Here is a 22,369-nt window from a genome sequence, read left to right as displayed (position 1 = left end):
CTACCTCACTGAATCATTGTGAATGTATTATTATCAACCGTTTATGTTTACGAAGCATTAGCGACAATGTGGAACGTTATAGTCGCCAAACTATTGTTAATAATAATATCTTCTGTGTACAAACACCTTTATCATAGTTGAGGGCTTAAATCTATCCTAGTATTTCATATATTGACATTTTCTAAATTTTATTCTCTAATTGATTCCCTACTTCAAACTGAAAACATCCCGGACTTCCAGGTCTCCTGTAATAATTCTCCTAATAATTTCATTTAGAAAACATTACCACAGTTATAGGGTTTATTTATTTTGTATAGTATTTGTTCAGTGTAGTAAGTGCAATTTTGAAGCTAAAAAAGAAGTGCTATTTGGAATTATTTTGTTAATGTTAACGATGAAAGTGTCAACATATTCGCGAAAACGGCGTAGAACAACTTCACTATTGGGATGTGACATGTGGGCGCGGCCTAATAAAGATGGCTGTCCATACATTGCATCAGTATTATAGAAAGCGTTGCATATTGTGATTTTTAATTTTTCTAATGATAAATTTAAAAACAATTTTTGATTGGGCTAATGCAAATGCAAGCTCAAGAAGTGTTGTGGAAGCCGAAAAACTTTTGAAAGCTGGCCACATAATAAAATGTGGAAAAAATGTTGATAAAACAAGTGATACCGCTTGATACTTGCACTTCAACATATCGCATTGATCGCGTTAGAGGTACTACTAGTGCTTGGACATTCCATAAATTTTCACCGTTTGATGAGTTATGATCTAATTCTTCTGATACTAAATCTTTTTCCTGCCTTCAATTTTTTACGTCGATTAATTTTTCGAGTTTCGCGACTATTATCTATTTTGACATTAGGTAAGTTATTAGACGGGACAGCATTCCTTTTCAGTTTTCTGCGTTTTACTGCAACATCTTTAAAAATTAACGCATAAATTTTAGCATCACATTGGAGTTATAAAGTGAGGTTAAGTATAGAAATACAACATTTTCGATTATTACTTACCCGGAAAAATGTAGTCATCTTTTTTAAAATGAAGTGAGAAAACTCTTGTACATGAACTGACATTTTTAGTTTTTAAAGCTCTTTTCCAAGCTTTAATTTGATCGATTTTCTCAAGATTACCAAATACATTTGTGATAGTTACGACCTGTTGCACCGTAGGAAAACTATGAAATGTAATATCTAAGTCCTTATCTAATCGACTTGTACAACCTTTTACTGCACAAACGGTTCTGCACTTTGATTTTGCACGAAATGGAAATTTGGCTAGTTCCATATTATATAAAATATTAATAATCACAATTTGCAAAATAGCGGTTTATTACAATGCAATGCTTGGGCAGTTAAAATTTCTGCCACCAGGTGCCGTATCGTTTTATGTCAAATCTCAATAGAGTCACCTAAAACCATTACACTTCCGCTTCCGCATCCGCTTCCACAAAAATTTACTGTTTACTTTTGTTTCCACTCCTGTTTCCGTAATAACATTTCCGCTACATCACTAATCCACACCCAGTGAAGACCCGTGATGAAATGAAACAGATGTTTTATAACTGCTTACTCACCTATGTTTTAAAATTGATTTCAATCCTGTGATCTCTCATAGAAGCAAACTTGTCTAAAGCTTTCTCACCATTTTATCTATTTCTATGCTTTATTGCCTCGTCAAAATAAAGAAGGAAAACAAACTAATACATTTTTATAGAATTATTCTATGAGTATTTCTTAAAAATAGCGGAAAGAAAGATCATGTAAAACTAAATATCGAGTACATCAGCCGCGTCTGTCCTTCCAGGTTATTGTTCCAAAAAGGTTTGCTAATACCAACTGCGAACGAACCGACCAAGTAATATTTCTATAGTTACACTTTAAAATGAAAGAACCTCGCACAGGGATTCTTACGAAAAATGCCCCACTGTCAAAATCTCTGAACCTTTGGATTCTGGTAGTTCTCAGCATTTAGATCAAAGGTCTCAATTGGGGCTAAGTGGTAAAAACTCTTCTTTTTGAGACATCGTCCCATAAAGTTGCATTCTTTCGTAAGGACATCCAAGATACAATTACGCCTATCGAATACGTTCAAGTATACTTACAATAGTATTATTTTATCAAGTCAATCATGTAACTTGAGCGAAAACGTATCATGAACGTATATCATTAATCCAAGAGTTTATATTTTGTTTTTATTACACCTTCTCTGTAAGGGTAATAGATGACAACAAGATGAAACAAAGTAAAATTTAACGATAGATAATCATCATCGTAAGATTGTCAGTCCTAAGACTGGTTGGACACGCACCACCACTCTTTACTATCCTAAGCTAATCTTCGGATATCCACAAAACTAGAACAACCCACATCCTTAACTATTTGCAAATAGTAATCTAATCCAGGTCTATCTCTACCCCTCCTAACTCCTGTTTCTGCCTCTAATATGTCTCTGACTAGACCTTCATGCCTGAGAAGGTGTCCTACCAACCTATTTCGCCTATTTCTTATTGACTTCCATAGGGACCTCTTTTCTCCTATTCTTTCTAATATCTTTTCATTTCTAACCTTCTCTATCCACGTTATCCTCATCATTTGCAAGTAACGCCACATTTCGAACGCTTTTTCTACTTCTAACTAGTTATTTTCTTTTCCACCAAGCCCATCATCCATGTTTCGCACCCTGTAGAGCACCGCACCTAAAGCATATACCTTTAACAATCATTTTCGAATTTCTAAATTAACCGTTCATGAGCATAAAAGTGACTTCTTTTTATTGAAGGCGACTCGATTCTGCTCTATCCTCTGCTTTATATCCCTACTATTCCTTCCGTCCTGACTTATCTAACTTCCTAGATACCTAAAATCAGTCACTTCTTCTAATTTTTTGCCTCCTATCTTTATATTCGCTCTTTCCTTACTTTTTTTTTGACAAAAAACAGAATAGGTGGCATATAGATACAATCAATTTGGTCCCACTCCGTTAAAATTAAGATCAACAATATTTCAGCCGACAATGGTACTCAGGGGCACAACAACGTTACAGTTTGACTGGGTGCATCATGATACTATAAATATTTATATACTGCGGGTGGGTATAAGCTGAAAAGATCGAGTTCAGCTGCCCATTTACGATATTGAACCATTTGAACCTAACTTTCAAGTTGGGTTATTATCTGAATCGACTGGAATTGACTGGGCGCCCAACCCAATTGAGTGGGTGCTCAGGCACCCGTGGACCCTCCCTTGTTGCGCCCCTGATGGAATTCGTGGATTTTGCGAATAAAATATCTAGATAACAGGATATCACAAATAATTATAACTACAATAGTATTAGACACTGACGATGGTATCTTTATCAAAATGATTGTACCACATTAGTGATTATTTTTCGGTTGAAACTTCTACCTACTTACGTTAATTCATTAATTTATTATGAACTTATTATCCCAACAAAAGTGAATTTACAGTACTATCCTGTTCACAGAGCGTGACGACATTTGGTGATCATTACAACCATATTACTCTAATTTTAATAATATCAATTACATCCACATTTTATCATATTTGACAAATTACTTAAAAATAGCCGTGATGAAGTTGTCGAATAATTATCCGAAAAATCGTAACAAACATGAAGTGACGATAAGTGATACCGTTGTGAAATCTGAACTGTTAATAATAAGGAGCAAAGTGCGGGTCTGACTCACGCATTAGGAATTTCGTACGACCTACGAGCTGTTAATTAGAATATGTTAAAAGAAAAGTGATTATTACGAGCTATTGTGAACTCAGGTAACTACCTAATTAGGTACTAGCTCTGGGAATATTGTAAATTTCTCAAACAGTATAAAATCGTTTCAACAAATATGCTTTCATTTTTAGACAAACATACTTTTATGTAACCGCAATCACCATGAGTACTTTTCATCAAGTACTTTGGGAAATTCTAAGATTCTCAATCAAAAGCTTCCTGCCGAAAACACAGAGGGGCGTAGTTGGAAATAGAGATGCACCGGATAGTTTAAAATGCAAATACAAAATAAAAAATGCCTATTTTTGTATTGCATTTAAATACTCTTTTGAGAAAAGCATTTTGTATTTTATTTAAAATACTTTTCCAAATGTATTTTCTATTTGTAAAATGCAAAATACATTTTTGGCGTTAAATTTTTGCTAGTATCACCGATCAAACATTATATAAAATGATGAATGAAAGTTGTTCACATTGGCCATCGAAAGTATTAGAAGCTTAAAAAGGGGAGAAAGAGACATTCCGTAAATGCCTTCTAATTCTTTAACTGATGCCCAAAAAATTCTAGATTCCTTGGAAATAGATAATGTAAAACATTGGATAGATATTGTTTTCCGGATTCAATGTCATGGTCCTTGGAATATTGAAGTTCCTAATTGATATCAGCACCTTCCAAATCACCACTTATCGTATCAAGGAACTGCGAAATCGAATTGATAACTGAAGACCAACGTTCTAAACCGCATTAAGTCCCGAAAAAAAAAATAGCTTTTAGGTGTTTCATTCCCACCAGCCAGTAATGCTGGTGGGCAGGCAGTCCCTCCGGACTACGGCGGAAGGCCCTTTTCAGCCTGCTTTCAGGAATCGTGGGAATAGGTGGGAGTTGGTTTGGGTGAGAAAGATGAGACGGGCGAAAGACGAAGACGAAGACAGAAGAGAATGAAAGAGTATCTGTGGAATATTACTGCCTCAGCATTTGCCCAACTGATCCAAGGAAACCACAGAAAAACCAAGGCAGACGGACCCAGAATCGAACCGGCGTCCTCCCGAATGCTAAGCAATGGTCTAAACCTCTAGGCCATGCCGCTCGGTCACTAAGTCCTGTTCAAGAAGTCGTTTAAATACCAAGCCAATCAAATTTTGATTGGCGGATTTCAACGAGAGGGTTGAGTTGAAAGCGTTGGAACGAGCCTATAATGTCTAAATAAAAACAGTGTATTGCTATACTTCATTTACTTTCTCTAGCGAAGTGCCTCTTCCAATGTCTTGGATGCGCGCTGGCAAAACCGTAGGTAGGGAGAAAAAGCTCATTATACTCTCGACTCTTGTTCATTAAGCATACTTTTTCATACAGTACCTGCCAAAAGTTTTGTTCAATCATGAATAGTAGTGCGAGTCGAAAACAAGCGTTAAAGCCTTTAATATGTCTTCAAATATAAATAAACATCTCGTTGAAATTCTCAGTAGTAAATGGTACCAATAACAGCACATTTGAGCAATGCAATTGTAGTGGATAAAATGGTCAATTTTTCCGTGCAGTATTGTACGGATTATACGCTCCTCACCGGTTAAGAGTTTGACCGAGAGTTGTCTCCTTCCTTTTCTGACCTAGTGCTGTTCTTTTCTACTTTGCGCCGGCCAAACTGAAGGTCACATCGCTACAGAAAGTAAACGAAGTACACCTGGTGGATATTCGCTGCTACGTATTTTAAGCGTTAGACAAGAGCTTACGAGGAATTCTCAAATTATCAAAATCATTGAGTCGATGCCACAGCTCAATTACGTGATACACATGTAAATAGATTTGATCTCGTCAGAGTACCATAGACGGTCAGTCCTTCGTTATTTGGTGGCTCGATGTTTAGAAGGTTTTTCAGTTTGGTCGGAAATTTATCTGTTTTGCATTTGTATTTCTGTTTCTGATTAGGTAAATTTTGTTTGAATATATTTAACATTTATTCTTGTAATTTATCAAATGAATTTTTATTTAACTCGGGATACCAACATAAGATATTAATAATTCATTATGATGAATTGATGTACCCAAAGAAAAAGTCGAACCTGAATGCTGCACCAGCCAAAACCATTTTATTTATCATCGATTTCGTAATAAACTAAACCACCTCTGTCGCTATATCTGTATGTTATGTGAAAATGAGAAAGTTTATTTAAATGAAAACGAAACACAACAATTGTTTCTAGTCTTATGTCAAGGTTTATTATTACAGTCGCATATTTAATCAGATAAGCCAAACTTCTTCAATGACCTTTATTAGCCAATATATGAATAGGCGCAAAATGTTTGAATGAAAGTAACAGCCGGTTTTTGCATGTTCATAACATCTGTTACTTGAAACTAATTAAAATAATGCAAATTGTTTTAAACTTCACAGTTTGTTGTGTTAAAGATATATACAGGGTGATTGATGCAAACCGTTCATTAGAATACAAGAAACTATATAAAATACTAAAAGTGAAGGTGGGATGGGTGTAGTGCTGCCAGGTCCGATTTGCACGGCAACAGTGAAACAAGCAAGTGTATAGAAGTATTCACACGTGCCGTGTGTTCACACGGCAAAAATTGTTTTCAGGATCGTTTTTCTCTCTGAATTGTGCAGTTAACAGAAGAAATTATATAGTGTGGCGGATAATAACACCGCTATATTTAATTTAAAACATATATTTGACTAAACATTATATTGCACCCTTTTGTAAATATTTCTACTCGAATTCTTTTGTATCTGTCTTTCTATTATTATTATTATTCTCTGTGAAAATATTTGGAACAGTGTCTTTATCAAGGTAAAAATCTTACTCCAAGCATCGGTAGAGATTATATAATTAAGAAAAATTTACCTCCTTTCTTAATAATATATCATTGGGGAAGATAATACAAAGGATATATTGAATATGAGCATTTAAATTTTCTCGGATATTTTTGAAGAAACAAGGTTTTGTACAGATATATATTACAATCTTCTTTTATCTCTTATAAGCTAGACAGTGAAAACTTTAATAATTTGATTTCTTTTGGTATCAAAGCGTTACATAACAGAAAGGAAAACCTTTTTCTATTTCTGATAGATTGTTTTCTGATTGATATTCATTTTTTTTTATTTCCCTCTTGATATTAAATAAAGCGTAATCATTGTCAATTAATTTTGATGACTATTACTAATTTTTAAATCATCTTGCAATTTTACGCATAATTCATCGAAACTCCTAATGGACATTCGAAAATAATTAAAAAATTTGGAGCTATCCTCTCGTAGCTCATGAAATAATGTTACAAATTCACCCATCAATTGTCTGTTTTCAAGTAGTGGATGAATCCAAAATCTTCTTGTTTTTTGTGTTTTTCTGCGATTATGCCATATCATTAGTAACAACATGCGTTTTTTTCTTTCGTCCATTTTGATCATGTATCAAAACAAAACTAAACCGTGAAAAACCGTGTGCAGTGTGAACGCAAAGCAAAATGAAATTACGGCACGGCACGGCACGGCACGGTTGCCGTTAGAAAACCGTCTGTGTGAAAGCAGGGTAAGGATGAACATACCCCAAAGTTTAATATTTTCCAAAGTTGGAAAATCCTATTGCTTTTAAAGGTATGCCAAGGTTCAATTCGATGCCCCCATAAGCTTCTAATGTATGGTATACATCGTTTACCTTGTATAAAAGTCGATAGGGGATTTGATGTTTGAAGCCCCTAAACTCCTCGTGGCTACCCTACTGAATTCCTAGTTCAACTTAAAGTTGTCATTCCGCATGTATCAATTTTATTCAAGTAAGTCTCATATAGACATAAAATGCGACTGAATATTTAATTAGTTTATAACGAACTGTATTATCACATACAAAAGCCTTGCAATAATGCAGTGCATCGCATACAATTATTCTATGCAGCACAGTATTTTTAAAGCAGCTTTTGTAATACGATTTTTATTTAGGGTTATCGAAAGTCATGTTTTTGGATAAACGGATTTTAACCAGATTTCACAATCATCTTGTGTCACGGATACAAATATGTGACTTTTGTAAACAATCACTATACATGCATGAAGCATGTGTTGTATTGTTCCACCTTCAGTTTAACATGAAAATGAAAAATAGGCAAAAAGAATGAATATTATTATCTAATTCAAAATTTAATATGAGATGCATCGTTTATTAATTGATAGGATACCTAGAGCATCGTATTACAATTTAGAGCCCCGGATCTAACGGGGAAGGCAAACCGGGGCACCCTCTCCAAGCGGCAGTTTCAGACGGCGCTAAAATCTTGATATAATTTGGTTTAAAATAAAAAAAAATTGTATCATGCAGCGTACGTTGTTTTATCAATTACTCATTTGATTTTAAAATCCGCAGTTGGTTTTTGAACACATCCCAATGGTTCATTTATCTCAAACGTTGGAAAAGGGAAGCGCCATTATCAAGTTTTGGCCCCGGTTTGAAGGAATAGTACATCCAGAGCTGTTAATTTGTTACAAAAAATACGAGATTAACCAAATATAAACGAGATCTTTTTTATTTCATTTATTTAACATACAAAATCAATTGCAGACTACGTTTCTACATATTTTATTGTGGTACTTATAAACCTAGTTGAATGAAGCCGGTCGTGTCTGCAGCCAATTGCGCACATACGTTCAATCCCATCATTGTCGTTGAATCTGTATCCTTCCAGAGCGTGTCTGAGCGAACCAGACATGAGAGTTGCAGGTCTGAATTGTAGGAAGGGTGCTCATATGTTTTCCACTCGAATAATTTCAATTTTGATTGAGTCAAGGCCGCTATATAGGGACTAACGTTGTCTCAGAGAAGAATCACGTCTCTCAGAAATAAGTCGCATAGTTTAAAGCGATGTTTTTTGCTTTTCGTGGAAAATGGGAAAATCTTCAACGGACGGCTGCGTGTCTTTTGAAGATTTCCTCTCTTCCACGAAAACCAAAAAAAAAAACATGTCAACCCAAGCTCACTTAAAACCATGCAACAGTGTTCTGCCATTAGTGCCGGACCCTTTTACCCTCAAGAATTAATTGAACATAAAAAAATGTTGTTTGTGAAGGGTTGGCGATCACGGCTCTCATTTTCGACGTGCTCAGAATCCTCTAAGAATTTTAAAATTCCACATCTGTGGAAGGATTCCAAACTGAGTTCTTTACGATTAAATTGATTTTAACATCCACACAACCAGTGATCATAAGGTGGTCATTAATAAAAAGTGTGATATTTGAAACATATAATTTATTACATATGATATGTTGTAAAGCTAAAAATATCTATAAATATTTACGTTCTTCTTTTGTTATCAGTAAGCCTGTTTATAAACTCTTCTTAAATGTTGTACAACATTTGAGTTAATTTGACTCAAATACAAGTTGGTTTGTGATAACATAACTTAAAATAATTACGTCTTTCAAAGAGTACTTGACAGAGGGCGTTAGATACATTAATGATGCAAATATAATTTGTGACATCAAAATAAACATTTGTATATAATCATATTAAGAAGAATACAATTAGAACAAGTTATGTCACTCAAATCTAGGAAAAAATCCCTGGTGAAATAAATCGGATTTTTGCTCGGAGAAAAATGTGCCCATTAGGAAGAACGAGTCCTTAAATATAAATTTTACTACTATTTAATGAGAAAATGCCGCATTTCGCCCAATGATTAACCCACAGGGAAGAGTCTCCCTCAAAATAAAGTTGTAGGTATAAAAGAAATATTTCAAAGACTGTATTATTCGTTTTTGAAAAAATTAACACCAAAAGTGAACAGTTTCGTTTACAATAAAGAAAAGTTATTTATAGTATACATATATAAAGGGTTCACCTTAATTTACAATACACGCTCTCGTTTAAAATAAATTATTTTAGAAATTTGTGTCGATGGGGTGTCATTTTTTCGGGGAGAGTTTTTACTCGGGCTTTCTTACGTGAGTTGTTTGTCGGGGAATTTTGTAAACTATTGCCGCCTACTACCTACACTTTTTCCTTGACATGTATGGGTATGCAAAAATGTGTGTAAAATTTTGATTTTCGTTTCTTTGCTTGCAGGAGGTATTTATAATTTTAAAAACATGTCTAAATATTGTGTCATTATATTTTGATTAGTACCATCTAAAAATTTATTATCAAAAATTATTCCAAAAAATGTATATTCTAAAAATAAAAACAAAAGGTTTGAACCTTTAACAATCTTTCTAAATTAACCGTTCGCGAGCATAGAAGTGACTTCTTTTTATTGAAAGCGACTCGACCCTGCGTTATCCTCTGGTTTATATCCCTACTACTCCTTCCGTCCTGACTTATCTAACTTCCTAGATACCGGAAATCGGCCACTTCTTCTAATTATTCGTCTCCTATCTTTATATTCGCTCCTTTCCTACTTTTTCTTCCTTTTCATACCAGTGTTTTTGTTTTACTTTTATTGATTTTGTCAGTATCACATCCATTTTATTTAAAGCTATCTCTAACTTCTCCTTGCTGGATGCTAATACTGTTACATCATCTGCAAATCTAAGCATAGTAATCCTTTACAGAAGAATATTTATTAAGGGCAAGTTAGACAATATTGTCGAGGCTCTGAGATCCTCATCAGTTTCGGTAAAGGTTGGTCAACGTATCATTCTGTACTTCTATTACTGTACGTCATTCTAAGCAAATTTTGCAACTGTAAAACTTGTACAATGATGAGAATTTGCCGCCCCTTTGAACATGCCACCCGCGTGCGGTGCACTCCTTTTGCACGCCCGCTTACAGCGAGAAGTTCACATGTATCTACTTTAAATAGAAAGGTAGGTAGGTAGCTAATTAGAAGGATATATTATAATGTTATACTATATTCTAACACGAAACTATTTGAGCATGCTTTTTTGTTACTGTTGATATTAAAACCAGCGACCTTCAATTTTTTGGGTCGATTTGCAACAGGTGTGTTGCAAGTATTCAAAGCGTGTCTGAAAATAGTCAAGAATCCGTGACAAAAAAACCGAATAAAATGACCATCGATAATTTTTTGATAGTCGATTGGAGCGAGGGTGCACATTAATATTGTCAGGTCAGTCAAAAATGAATTGACAAAAACTACAAGTTAAATGCTAAATAAACTTTAAAACTGTAAGCATTGAATTTCACATAACCCAAGACGTAATATACTTTGCGTTACGTAAAATTATGCAGCGTTTTTATTTAAAAATGGAAAAATATCTATTTCTTTGTCAAAATGGAGAGTTTTTAGGGTTCCGTTCCCAAAGGGTGAAACGGGACCCTATTACTAAGACTCCGCTGTCCGTCCGTCCGTCTCTCACCAGGCTGTATCTAATGAACCGTGTTACTTAGACAGTCGAAATTTTTACAGATGATGTATTTCTGTTGTCGCTATAACAACAAATGCTAAAAACAGAATAAAGTAAATATTTATGGGGGTTCCCACACAATAAACGTGATTTTTTTGCTAGTTTTTGCTCGATATTGATAACGGCAATAGATTGACGCTTGAAATATTCCCAGAATATTGAGTTATATTGTTATGGATAAAGGTACGGTAGTGTTATGTGGTTATGGCTCAACAACTCAAACCATAACCACATAACACTACCATAATCACACCGGCTGAAGAGGACCCTAGTTGGTCCTAAAACGGCCTGAGGAAGAGGGGTTTTAGTCGGTAGGTCCGAGGACTTCTTCCTCGGGAATCCGACACTACCCAGTCGTACGGACGGCTGGGTGTCTTCTGAAGATTTCCCCTCTTCCACGAAAACATGGAAAAAAAAAAAAATTCGCGCGCGAGACCGACTCGCACTTGGCCGGTTTTTTCGATTTTTTTCTCGATGATTATAATCGAAAATTTCACTTCGTGGCAAAAAAAACGACTATGTCTAAACTCAATGACTCATCAAGACAGTGAAATGTAGCCAGTCAGTTAGAAAATTACAGTATAAATACCTGTTATGCGAGCAGTCAGGACGGGTCGCGGTTGCCCGCGATATAATTAATTAACGTGATTATTCTTCCTAATTTTCTATTCGAAAGTATTTCTGAATTGTTAATAAAATTAATATTTGTTTTTTGCGAAGCAATAGTTTTAAGTCGCATTAACTACAAGGTCATGAGCGACTATATAATATACTTATACAGTGGAACCCCAGTAACATTTTTCTTTATATTCACAATAAATTAATAGATAATTGTAATATGACTCGGAAAAATAACTCTATCATTCTCAGATTGGTGCAAAATTGTGTTTTTTGAAACGGCACCCTTCTACTTTTCAGATATGCAAAATCGTCAACCAGTTGTTCAAACTCTTTGTCTTTGAGCATATCCCATTTTGTGGAAAGATCAATCTTGCTTGAAGCATTGTTCGTTTTAACTTATTTTTTATTCTTTTCCGTTTAAAGAAGGAGCGTTCGCCACTACAGTTAGTTACCATTATGTTAAAAAAAATTTGGAAATGTGTCTCCAGTGTCCAACTCGGTTTTTTATCAAAAATTCTGGAATAGTATTAGTTTGCCAAATACAGACATTCTATTTCTAACTCATTCTCGTTAACATCTTCATAGCAGTAAATTCTTTGCAACTTTGTCTCGGGATTTGGAGTTTTCAAGCGATAAAAATGTCAACAATAACTAATGTCCTTGTACAAACTCAATCGCTGTTTTAGATGCACGCTTGGGGTATCGCTTATGGGAAGTAAGGTGTTTCTACTTTAATATCTCTTCCCAACTCAGTTGGACAATCGGTGCAGAGTCATCAAAAAAAGTCTAAGTCTTATTCTTTGAGTCTTTGTAGTCAGATTCTGTATTTTTCTCATTGAAGAGTGATTCGCAGTAATAAAATTTCAGAATATATAAATGTTTGAAGAATCACCTACATTTAGGTATGCTCGCGTTAATAGCATGCAAAAGCGATTACGCAAGTAAATATTCTAACAGCAATTATTGATTAATTTTCTTAAAATAATTATCGGTTTTTGGTTGGCGGATGGATCTGGCAGGAACTATATAGGTGGCCTCTGTTGATCATGGGGCCCTGGCACTTGCCTAGAGTGCCCAATGGAAAAGATGGGTCTGCCCAGTAATCCGACAGGGCAGTGTCGAACTATCGAATTTGTACGATTTGTACTGCCTAAGATACCTTATAGTCCGGATTTTTTTACAAAAGAGTAGCTTGTTGTCCGACAAATTGCAGATCCAATGATAAGATTATATATGTTATATCTGAAGTAAAATCGAGCACAATAGTGGTGGCGCGTACAAGTTGTAAGCTGTTCAATCATGCATTATCTACATTAGCGAAGATTGTCAAAAAATATACAATACCCACATAATAATATGTAGATATGTCGGTTTACATGGGGCGCTGGATTAGGCAGGGGCCGAATTACCGGGGGTCCACTGTATTATTACAAGGTAGTATTGTATCGGTTTCCGCGGCACGGTCGATGGATAAATGGGTTAATCCACCCCCAGTATAAGAGAGAAAACGCACGGTTTTAGGTTTTGGTTGAATTGACGGCCAGGTTGACTGCTGAAGCGACATCCAGCTTTTGTTTTTCCGCTATACGTTTATAAATGCCATTAACGCCTCTTTCTCTCAACAATATTCTTGGCAATTCCGACAGGAAGGGATTGAAAATTGAAATTATTTAGTTTGTGGAGTTATATAGTGTGAACTACGTGAAAATTAGGTTGCCTTTGGGAATGTTGCCTTGAAGTAAAATGTTCTCAATCTGAACAACCTGCCCAACAAGATTAGTCTAGCCCGAATGATGAGAACGGAAGCATTTCTAGGCGGAAACTTTTACCCTTTCAGAGATTCTTAGTTAAGGAATATTGCACCCCCCTCCCAAATTTGAAATTTCTACGTTCAACGACTTAGGTTTGTACCTACATATAAACATTACCATCACCTTTCATTCTTTGAGGATGTAATTTGCAAAATCCGCCAGCATTACTGGATCCTGGAGTACGCGAGAAATATTTTCTTCTAACAATAAGTTTAAATCTAAATCTAGATTTAGACTTGTACGTACCATCACCATTTTTTGCAGTAAATTTTAAGAAAATTCCTTGTTATTACCCCGTCAGTAATAGTAGTAAACAAGGAATGTTTTTTAGGGCCACCGGTTTGGGCTGTCTGTTGTCTGCCTGTCAGTGAGTTAGTCAGTCACTTACAGTTAGTCTCTGTCTCACGATACTCCTATAGGTTGCCTAATTTGGTAAACGTATAGGGAATACAGTCAAAATCTGTTATAACGACACTGAAGGGACTACTCATATTTGGTCGTAAGAAACGATAGTCGTAATAGCCGGTGACGTTATTAAGTATTTAATACCCATTATTGAATGTGTGATTAATATATTCATATATAAATATTTATTTTACATAAAACTTATTATAAAAAGACATTACGTACATATAACTATCATTTTTATATATTAATAAAATCTGGAATTTTAGTCTGTTTGGAAAACATTGACTTTGTAGTTCACGTTCAATTTTAATTAATGTTTCATCATAATTTCCTTGCATATGAAACTGTTCGTTAGAATAAAATACAATTTTTTGTAATACACCGGCAGCATTGAGACCATCATTCAAAGTTGGCACTGTAAATTGTTCTTCAGTCTCTTCCTGTTCGTCATTTTCCTCTTGAAGTTCTCGTACAATATCATCTTCCGTAGCTGGTGCACAAATTGCAATAGAGTTATCTGCATCAATAAGCTCCTTAGCTTCAGTAGCAGATATTCTGAGTATTACAATAGACCCTAAACTGGACACGTTTTTGTTTACTTTTGCGATCTTAATGGTCATTTACTGTACCAGATGTGGATACTGTTACCTATTCTAATATTTACAATACAGTAAGTAGCGTTTTTTTATTATATATTATTATATATCGTTCTAACAGAAATAATTCTCCGAAAATATCAGTTAAATGTAGTCCCTTAAAGAGATATGTCGTAATAAGCAATGTCGTAAAAACCAGTGTTTTTTATAAGGCGGTCTAACAGAATTAAGCCGAGACCTACGATTTTGGTCAATATAACCGGTATGTTGTTCTAAACGATGTCGTAGCAAACGGTTTTGATTGTATATTTTTTCAGCCCAGTCCACCTGGATCTCTGAAAACTATCCTAAACTAACCGAATTCTCAAAATTTTTTGAAGAAAGCCTAACACCCCTCAGAAGATTTAAATTGCTTTTATTATAGTGTGCTACAACTTTTTATTTTAATAACGTTAACTTCTTGATGCAGAATGTTTATCGCAAAATAAAAAGTATCTTTGATAATGCCCAGTTAAGACATCAGCTCATTCACAAAAATTCGTTGTGACTAGTCCTCGTTTCTCTCTCTTTTTTCATGTAAGAAAAGTATAAAGAATTTGATACCAAAAAGCTTATGATAAAGCAGATGCTGATTTTGAATAGGAATTCATATGTTTTCCTTTTCCAATGCTGGATATTTAATTAAAAAAAAAATGAGTGTATACACTCCCTTCCGCTTGAAGCATGTTATTACTACGTACAGATGCATACGTGGTCGATTTCTCGAAACCGGTAGGTGACATGATATCCCCAGTAGGTAGTTTATTGGATTTTAAATTTTAAGCACGTTTGTTTCATAAGCACATATAGATTGTTATGGCTGGCTTAACAAGTTACACTATAAATAAAATAAAGAATTTCTCATAAATGATTGATTGGCATGATTCTTAGGTAAGGTAAATAACTTCCTTATAGATTTTCACAAATAAATTAGTTAACAGTCGTAGATTTAACAACCAGGAGACCACAGGACACAAATTAGGAGTGTGGCCCCTCTTACAGTAGGTAAAGTTGGCGATTTAGAAAATTTGTATGTGACTGCACTTAAAGTTATATATATATAACTTATATATATATATATACATATATGTTTTCGGTGAAGCAAATTAAAAATATTCTGTTCTTGGATCAAGACATTTTTAGTACAGTCGAACCCGGAAAACTGAGAGATCAAGGGACCGCGATCTGTTTCTCTCTTACAGAGGTTTCTCACTAACCCGAGTTTATAGCTTACAGAGTTACAGGAGGAATTTGTCTCACTTATAGAGGTCTATAAAAATACGGTTCGAAAACACATTGAGTTTTCATTTAGACATTATTAGGAAGTACAGGACCTTTTTTCGCAACTGCTTTTATGAACTGACTGTAATAAGTCGGTACGCACATTTGCCTATAAAAAAATAATAAAGACTTACTCGGTCATTCGCAGATTTGGTCATTCGAATGAAATAAGAGTCTCTTGAAATTTAAGAACGAGTCATAAAATAGCAAAAGTAAACTGTCGCTTATCGAGATATAGACAAGTAGCAATCTCACTTACGAAGGTTCACGCATGAAAAATGACTGTCACTTATACAGGTTTTATGTTTCTCACTTATAGAGGCTTTAGAAGGGCAAAATGACGGGACCTGGCAAATACTCTCATTAATAGAGTTTCCTCGCTTACGCAGTTCTCACTTATCCAGGGTCGATTGTATTCGAAATGTTCAGTTTGCTTTACCAGATTTTAACACCATTTTCTTTTAAAGTCATGACAAGCTCGCACGTATGACAGAATTTTATCATTTATGACAATTATTGTGTTGGTAAATAGAAAAGTCTGTGCTTACAAAAATTATTAAAAAACGTAAATAACAGATAACAAACAAGACCAATACTAGGACCGAGACAATATCAGCAAGACCAATACCAAGACTAGAAGTATTAGAGCAAGATCAAGACGAAGACCGAATAATCAAGACCAAGACTGAATAAGCAAGACCAAGACCAATACTAAAAGTGGATCTGTCTTGGTCTTAATCTTTCTTTGCTCATCACTGGTTAAATATGATTAGGATCCACTCACTGTCACTGTCCGTTAATGCTGATCAGAGACCCGCTCTTGGTTTTCTGCTATTTCGATCGGCAAAATGCAGACCCTTTAATTGGCCGATTAATAATGTAATACCTTCGAAAATATAATTGATTACGACCATCTTTACGTTATTCTCATTTGGGCGAAGTTCTAGAATGAGTCCCATGCGTAATCATGGGCGAAAAGTTGTGATCCTGTAGCTGATGCAGATATCCTGACTTCGATCGTTTCCACAAGTGTTGCAATATAAGGACCAGCAGCTGATAGAGATTCAGTCTTGTTTCCTTGATGTCCTTAAGGTTTGACTCAGCAAAATTAGTTAATGGTTGCACGACCAGAAAGTGATCTGATGTTAAGAGAATGAGGTCATTAGGATAATATGAAGGAGAAGAAAGTGGACGTGAATTTAAACAAGTTTTGATTTACCTTAACACGGTGTATAGTTTTTCATGTAGATTAACGTAGTGTCTCCTATAGATCATCTTTAGTGACTTTTAACTGAAGGTGTAATAGTGGATCACTATGAAATGCAATTGGTAAGCCGTTAATGAGGGAGACCAAATAAGCGAGAAATTTTATATGAGGATATTATTATTGAAACAAAAGTACCTATAAAATATAAGAGGAGACCCAAATAAATTAGAAAATATCGGATGCAGACAATTTTCAACTATATTTTTGAGTTGGTCTTCATTTACTTGGCAATTTGTAATCATATCGATTAAGCTGCATCCTCGCAATCATCCTTTAGTTTAGAAACACATTTAAATGTTCTTAATCTGCCTAATTTTTCAAAATTTCCAAATATATTTTTGATCTGTACAGCACTGTTACCAAACATTGGGTAAGTATGAAAGAAAAGATCAAAATTTTTATTTGATTTACTATTACAGTCCCTAAAATTCCAGCTAAATCTCCTCGTAGAACCAATATGAACAGGCGAACTGACAATTTTCACTGTAATTGGATAATAATTGGATGCTTTTATTTAACTTTGTGCAAATAAATTGGAAATGCGCCGGGTACATGTTTTAGACTCGGTATCCGGCGGATCAAAGGTTTAAATTCAACCCTCTCATTGAAAATCCGCCTTTCAATAATTAAAATTTCATTGATTTAGTACTTTAACGACTTTTTGAGTGGGACTTTGAATGTAGTTTGGGACGATGGTGAGAGTGAAGCCCACCAGAATGAAATCATGAACCATTAACTGCAGTGGTTTAGTTCGGGATCCTGTTGCCCGGTACCCGAAAAAATCCGGTGCATCCCTAAAATGTTGAACCTAACACGTTGACACATGTAATGCTTATCCTAATTTTAACCACTAGACGTCATGGTCAAAGTGGTCAGTACCCAATCATCATCATCATAAGGTCGTTAGTCCTGAGACTAGTTACACACGCACCTCCACTCCTTCCTATCCTGAGCTAATCTACTTATTAACAACGGACACGTATTTCGCCCTGCGACTAGTCTTGGGCAATAACTGAACAAAAAATATTTATAAATCGAATAAAATAATTCGAAGTGGTCTGTATTCTGTCGAAACTGTCAGACGCGGATCGCGATTTCGATCTTTTTGGATGTCATCAGCGCGTCGCAGGCAGGTCCGACAGAACACAGACCAACTTTTACCTGCTGTCTTAACAGTGCTACAGATGGCGTTCACTGTGCCGTTTGTAGTATTATCTATAAATCGATAACTACCGATATATCAATAGTTATCAGTTGTTATTATCAGGATCCTCTTTTCCATGATCAAAGGGGTAGGGGTGGGGCTCTAGTTTTTAAGCTGTAAAAGCTTCTGGCGAGTGACCAAACGTGTGTGAGGTCTCGCGTTGTCTTGGTGAAACACTACACCTTTCCTCTTGATTAGTTCTAACCTTTTCTGTTCAAGTGCATCATTCAGTTTGTCCAGCTGATGACAGTAGACTTCCGAATTAATCGTTGTGTTATCCGGTAAAAGCTCAAAAAAAAACGATTCCTTTAATCATTCATTCATCTTTTTTGCTCCATGACCTCTTGCGTTTGACGTTGTTGTATACAACCCATTTTTCGTCCCCAGTGATGATGCGCTTCAAAAACGGATCATTTTTGTGACGTTTGAGAAGCGAATCGCAGACGTCAATGCGGCAACACAGATTTGTCTCTGTGAGAACATGGGGAACCCATACATCGAGCTTCGAGGATAATCCCAGGCCTTTCAAGTGGTCATAAACTGTTGAATTTGATAAATTTAACCTCAATCCGATCTCACGTGTTGTTATTCGCCGGTTCACATCAACTAATGTCTTTATCGCGTCTTTATCAGCTTCAACCGGCCTTCCCGAACGTGGTGCATCTTCTACATCAAAATTGCCGGATCGAAATTTAGCGAACCATTTCTGGCACTGGCGTACTGTCAACACACCTTCTCCATACACATCAGTCAATTTCTTTCTGGCTTGAACAGCATTTTTACCCTTTCTGTAGTAAAACAGTAAGATATAAAACTCACGCTTCTGGCCCTAATAAGTCTCTGACTAGACCTTCATGCCTGAGAAGTTGTCCTGCCAACCTATCTCGCCTATTCCTTTTTGACTTCCCTAGAGCCCTCTGTTCTCCTATTTCTTCTAATACCTATTCATTTCTAACCTTCTCTATCCTTCCTAATCTTTCCTTTTCCGCCGCGCTCACCATCCATGTTTCGCACTCATACAACGCCGCTCTCCAAACATACATCTTTAACAATCGCCTTCGAATTTCTAAATTAATTGTTCCCGAGCATAAAAGTGACTTCTTTTTATTGAAGGCAGCTCGAACCTATGCTATCCTCTGCTTTATATTTTTACTACGTTTAGTATCCAGTAGGATGAAATTATGTTTATACTGGTTTGCAGGGCCTTTTAATTTATGGAGACCCTGGGCTCCGGCTGTGTACTCTGCCCTGGAAATTGGTGAAAAATAAAATAAATTATTCCTTTCGATAACGGTTTATAAAATCAAGTTGGTAGTGAATTTTGTTTTGTTTTCACCGTTCGTTTTATTTTTCCATAATACTCAAGATAGTTGTGTTTTTGTGTTGTGTAACACCCTCTGCGTTTAATCTTCGCTTTTAATGAGAACATTTTATCGTTTATAGAATAAACACAAACCGATGATTCATTAAACAAAATTTGATTAACGTAACGTTAATTAAATTAATTATTTATTTATAATATATTGGATACATCCTACGATTAATTTTTGACATGCATATTGTTGTTGTACACTGTTCAAGGAATTGAACGCGATGTAAAACAAAAATGAAGTTTTCTTTAATCATCGGCGTATCGATCATGTCTGAAAAGAGAACGTGATGTGCTCCTTTAAACGCGGAAAATTAAAAGTTTCCAGTCGGTGTTTTGATGACGAACAATGGACAGAGTCAGAGACAGAGTGCGGTACGGTTTGCCCCGATTGTCACATGTAAAGTAATTGGAATTTCACTGTCCCGGTCACACGAGTCTACTCTCATTACTCAACAATAGTTGGCTGTGGGTAGGTTTCTGATAAATATGACGTAAACACCAGTTATTCCAAACTTTTTCCTTGTTGATTTTTAATTTCCGTTTACATAAATATTGCAGTTAAAAAAACACAAAAGTATATTTCTTTTTTTTTTCTATAAATGGAATAGTGAAGTAACTTAAACTTTCTGGTTTGTAGCTGTTTTTAATAATTGAATTGAAGAATTGTCTAGTTTATTTCGCCTCTAAAATTTTGGCATTTTAAAAATTTTGCCGCCTCTCAAATTATCCCTCGCCCGGGCCTCATGGGCCAAGGTGTAAATCCATCACTTTCTGGTGTCCATAAAAGAAAGATTTTTGTTGGGTACCTTTTTGTATCTTTTTATACCGTAGAGTGTTCATTTTTGAATGCAGCCGAGCTCTTGACATTTCATTTTCAATAAGTAATGTAACTGACTTTGATCTTTCAGTTTTGTCTTATCTTGGTTTTGCACATTTAGCAATACCAAGGTTTTAGTATGCATACACAGCCAAAAATAAGACCAAGAGCAAGACTTACTTGGAAGATACTCGCAAAATTCTCAGCTAAATTCTAATAGTTACAAAATAAAATATGAAATAACGCAATAAAAAGTGCGTTATTTTAAAAAATTCGCCTTTTTATCGTAATATTTCGTTTGTAATACTGAATTCAATAAGAATAGTTTCAAATAAACACAAAAAGATTAAAAGATGCATAGTTTTTGTATTAGAAACAAACAAAATGTTCTAATTTTTGTGTTGAATAGCTTGTTTATTTATATGCACCTTAGTGAAAGATGTACAGGTTGTGTCAAAACTAACTATTTGGTCGATTAGGAAAAGAGGAGACAACAATTTTATGTCCATTTTTACGATCTTTTCCTTGAAGAATAACTATTACCATTATCATCATCATCATAAGATCGTCAGTCCTAAGACTGATTGAACACGCACCTTCATTCTTTCCTACCCTAAGCTAATCTTCGAATTTCGCTTAAAGTAGATCATTCCAAATCTTCAACTTTTTTTGAATAGTAGTCTAATCTATTTAAGTATATCTCTACTCCTCTTAACTCCTGTTTCTACTTCTAACATGTCTGACTAACCGTGCATGTATGAGAATACTCAGAGAAAACTGTAGAAGAAACTTCTACAATTGTAGAACTTTTTATTACAAATAGTAGCGAATATAGGGACAGAAACAAGTTGTAATGTAAATTAATATAATATTGTAATTACTTTTTTTCCTACAAACTGTTTGTCTCTCTACTACAACTTTAAAGAATATGTACTGCAAATTCTTCTTAAAAATTACATTTTATTGTAGCATATCTCTATACAATAATTGAAAAAATATACACAAAATTGCAGCAGTAGCACATTTGTTTACAACTGAAACGCAAATAAATATTCAATAAAAATTGCTACATTTTATCTTTATATTTTCTACAAAATTTATTTAATCTTACTACATTTTGTAATGAAATTCACGAAAATGTTGTTGTAAATATTTTATTCAAATTGTAAGGAATTTGTCTGAGCCTCTGTCGATATTTTTCCTACAATTTACCACTACAATTTTATAGTCAAATTTAAGTTTACCGTTAGTTAACCTTACTACAAATTTGAGTTTCATTTTCTACAAAAGTCAGTCTCGCGTTGATAATGCCCACGTGTGAAGTGGGCGAAACACGTGTCCGCTCATATAATATTCATTTGTGGTAATTAGGGGTGAGTATTCCTTTTAATTTTTTAATTAATATTTACCACAGTCTCCTCCTTCTATTTTGACTTCTTTTTATTGAAGGCGACTTGACCGTACGCTATCCTCTGCTTTATGTCCCTACTACTCCTTCCGTCCTGACTTACTTTACTTCCTAAATGCCTACCTATTACCATAGAAATTTTCGCAATGGTAGGGATGGGTTTGAAGTTAGAAAGTTACCAACGGAGCACATGTTATACGTACTCAATTTTAATTTCCATAAATATTACGGCAATAAGTTTTGCAAAAATAAGATCAAAACTAAGTCGTATTGTCGAAAAACAAAACTAAGACCATATCAATCTTGTCTTGGTCTTCAATTTGCTCATCACTACACTCAGAGAAAACTGTAGAACAAACTTCTACAATTGTAGAACTTTTCATTACAAGTTGTAGCGAACATAGGGACAGAAACAAGTTGT

Source organism: Agrilus planipennis, unplaced genomic scaffold (genome assembly GCF_000699045.2).
Source record: "Agrilus planipennis isolate EAB-ADULT unplaced genomic scaffold, Apla_2.0 scaffold84, whole genome shotgun sequence".
NCBI lineage: Eukaryota > Metazoa > Arthropoda > Insecta > Coleoptera > Buprestidae > Agrilus > Agrilus planipennis.
The sequence above is the reverse complement of the archived record's forward strand: the minus strand, read 5'-3'. Positions refer to the sequence as shown.